Raw genomic sequence first — 3,987 nt, 5'->3', positions numbered from 1 at the left:
AAAGATGAGATATGTTATAGCATGTTAAAACATCTGAGTGTAGGAAGTCTGGGGAAATTGTTGTCTCTGTATAATAAAGTGTGAGAAGAGGGGAGAATGCCAAGGAGCTGGAAGGAGGCGATAATTATTCCAAAAAGGAAACCTGGAAAAGATGGCAGCAGGCCTGGAAACTATAGACCAATTGCCTTGACATCTCACATTTGTATGATAAATGAGAGGTTAATGCATTTTTTGGAAAAAGGAGGTATGGTGGCGTCCTATCAAAGTGGATTCAGGAGAGGAAGGAATACTATGGATCCAATGTTGTGTCTGGAGAATGAAATAAGGAAAGTGAAAGTAAATAAAGAGACAGTGGCTGCAATGTTTTTTGATGTTGAGAAAGCGTATGATATGCTATGAAGAGAGGGACTTCTAATCAAACTGCACGTAATGGGAGTCGGAGGGAAAATGTTTAATTGGGTTATGGACTTTTTAGATGGAAGGACTATTCAGGTGAAGATAGGGTCAGATTTATCAACCAAATATGTTGTGGAAAACGGGACACATTACATTACATTACATTACAGGCATTTGGCAGACGCTCTTATCCAGAGCGACGTACAACAAAGTGTATAACCATAACCAGGAACAAGTATGACGAAACCCCTAGAGAGAAGTACCGGTCCAAGTACAGGGAACAACCGCATAGTTCAACTTGGACCCTGGTGGTTAAACTGATTAACACTAACAACGAGAACGGCAACAACGCAATCTATGGAAAAATAAAAATAAATAAAAATACAAGTAGTCGTTAAGACTGGCGCATCAACTAAGTCACCTATTAAACAGCTGCCTAGTTACACCCCTAAGTTTAGTCATTTACAGGGGGGAAGGGAGGGATGGGGAGAGGTGCAGCCTGAAGAGGTGGGTCTTCAGTCGTCGTTTGAAATGGGTCACAGTCTCAGCTGTTCTGACCTCCACAGGGAGGTCATTCCACCATCGTGGGGCCAGAACAGACAGGAGACGTGTTCTGGAAGTGCAGGTGCGAAGGGGGAGGTGCTAGGCGTCCTGAGGTAGCAGAACGGAGGGATCTGGCTGGCATGTAGGGTTTGAAAATCTTGTGAAGGTATGCTGGGGCTGATCCCTTGACTGCCTGGTATGCTAGAACCAATGTTTTGAATTTGATGCGAGCTATAACAGGCAGCCAGTGGAGGGTAGTGAGCAGGGGAGTTACGTGGGAGTGTCTGGGGAGGTTGAAGACCAGACGAGCCGCAGCATTCTGGATGAGCTGCAGGGGTCTGGTGGCAGATGCCGGTAGTCCAGCCAGAAGAGAGTTGCAGTAGTCCAGGCGGGATAGAACCATTGCTTGGACCAGGAGCTGGGTTGAGTAGGTGGTGAGAAAGGGGCGGATTCTGCGGATATTGTATAGGAAAAATCTGCATGCCCGGGTTACTGCTGCAATGTTGTTGGAGAGGGACAGCCTGTTGTCCATCATCACTCCGAGATTCTTGGTGCAGGGTGATGATGTCACTACGGTGTCCCCTAAGGAAATGGAAAAGTCGAGGAGGGAGAGGATAGAGCAGGAATAAAGATTAGCTCCGTCTTTCCCGGGTTGAGCTTCAGGTGGTGATTGTCCATCCAGCTCTGTATGTCCCTCAGGCAAGCGGAGATGCGGGCGGGGACCTGTGTGTCCGATGGGGAGAAGGAGAGAAAGAGTTGCGTGTCGTCGGCATAGGAATGATAGGACAAGCCATGGGCAGATATTACAGGGCCAAGGGATCTGGTGTACATGGAGAAGAGAAGGGGACCAAGGACTGAGCCCTGGGGAACTCCAGTGGTGAGGGACGGGGTGGTGATACCTTACCCGCCCAGGCAACCTGGAAGGAGCGGTCAGAGAGGTAGGACTCAATCCAGTCAAGGACTGTGCCGCGAATCCCTGATGCTGCCAGGGAGGACAGGAGGGTAGAGTGGTCCACAGTGTCAAATGCAGCGGAGAGGTCTAAAAGAATCAGGACAGAGGAGAGGGAGGCTGCTCGTGCGGCATGGAGTGACTCACTGACCGAGAGGAGTGCAGTCTCAGTCGAGTGGCCAGGCCTGAAGCCAGACTGGTGGGGATCAAGCAGGTTGTTCTCAGAGAAGAAAGCAGAGAGCTGGTTAGATGCAGCACGTTCGAGTGTTTTGGATAGGAAAGGGAGGAGAGATACCGGGCGGTAGTTCTGAATGACTGAAGGATCTAGTGTGGGCTTCTTCAGCAGCGGGGTGATGTGGGCCTTCTTGAAGGATGAGGGGAAACATCCAGAAGATAGGGATGAGTTCACGAGGGAGGCGACAAAAGGGAGGATGTCTGGTGTGATTGTTTGAAGGAGAGATGAGGGGATAGGGTCGAGGGTGCAGGTGGTAGGGCGGTGGGTGAGCAGAAGCTGGGAGACTTCAGAGTCTGAGAGGAGAGAAAATGTGGAGAAACAGGGGGCGGAGGACAGAGAGGGGGCGGAGGACGCAGAGGGGGCGGAGACACCTCAGGGAAGTGTAGTAAGTCCAACTTTATTTTCCATCATGATAAACGACATATTTATGAATATCCCTATGGATATGGGGAAGTCATTGTTTGCAGATGACGGGGCTTTGTGGAAAAGAGGGAGAAATGTTGAACACATAGTGAAGAAAGTGCAAGATGGAATCAATCAAGTTGAAAAGTGGGGAACAAAGTGGGGAGTTAAATTTTCGGTTGAAAAAACAAAATCTATGCTCTTTACAAGAAAGAAACTCAGGGAATGCAATTTGAAATTGTATGGAAATAATTTAGAGAAAGTTGTGAGTTTTCGTTTTTTGGGAGTGTATTTTGATATGAGGTTAACATGGAGGGAGCATATTAGATACGTTGTTAGTAGATGTAAGAAAGTGATAAATGTCATGAGGTGTCTTGCAGGATTGGAGTGGGGAGCTGATGTAGCATCTCTGAAATATATTTATGTAGCCTTAATTAGATCAAGATTAGACTATGGAAGTATCGTATATGGATCAGCAGCAAAATCTGTGCTGGCGGACCTAGATGTTATACAAGCTTGGGCTTTACGAGTGTGTTTAGGAGCAGTTAAAACTTCCCCAGTGTGTGCACTCCAAGTGGAAGCAGGTGAAATGCCACTCTGGTTGCGTCGGAAGCAGCTGGTGGCTAACTACTGGGTTAATCTAAGGGGGCATGGAGATAGTCATCCAACAAAAAGGGTACTGCAGAAAGAAGGACATGATGGAAAAATCAAGTTTTGGATGGGCAGGAGATCAAGTGGCAAGAGATATGGGAGTATATGAGATTTGGCGAAACTGTGGTGTGGCCTATTAGACCTGTCTGGGAATTAGAAAGTGTGGGGGTAGATCTAGAATTACTTAAGATTAAGCATAGTAATAAGAATGCTGACTTAGTGAATATTATAACCATAGGGACTGTAAGTATAAAGGCAGTGTTCAGATTTTTACAGATGGATCAAAGGATCCGCAGATAGATGCGACAGGGGCTGCAGTTGCTGTGCCTAGTTGCCAAGTGGGAATTAGCAAGAGAACATCGGATTGTTTAAGTGTGTATGCTGTTGAATTGTTTGCCATATTGATGGCATTAGAATGGGCTGAACGGGGTAGGGTTAACAAAATAGTAATATGTAGTGATTCTGTGTCGGCCATTGCAAGTATTAAGACGGGTACAGCCAGAAGTCACCAGGATCTGCTGTATGAAATCTTGTTCGCCAATTCAAGAGTGGTTAGGCAAGGGAAAAATGTTACATTCATGTGGGTCCCAGCACATTCAGATATCCCGGGAAACGAGAGAGCAGATATGTTGGCAAAAGAAGCAGTCAAAAAGGGAAGTGTTGAAATCAATATCAAGTTATCAAAGTCAGAGGGAAAGGGCATTGTGTGGGGAAATATCAATAAAGAATGGCAGCAGCACTGGGATCAGGAGAGAAGGGGGAGACATTTACATCTGATACAAAATAGAGTAGGCAGTGTAAGAAAGAGGGG

This window comes from Anguilla rostrata, chromosome 17 (assembly GCF_018555375.3).
Source record: "Anguilla rostrata isolate EN2019 chromosome 17, ASM1855537v3, whole genome shotgun sequence".
Taxonomy (NCBI): domain Eukaryota; kingdom Metazoa; phylum Chordata; class Actinopteri; order Anguilliformes; family Anguillidae; genus Anguilla; species Anguilla rostrata.
The sequence above is the reverse complement of the archived record's forward strand: the minus strand, read 5'-3'. Positions refer to the sequence as shown.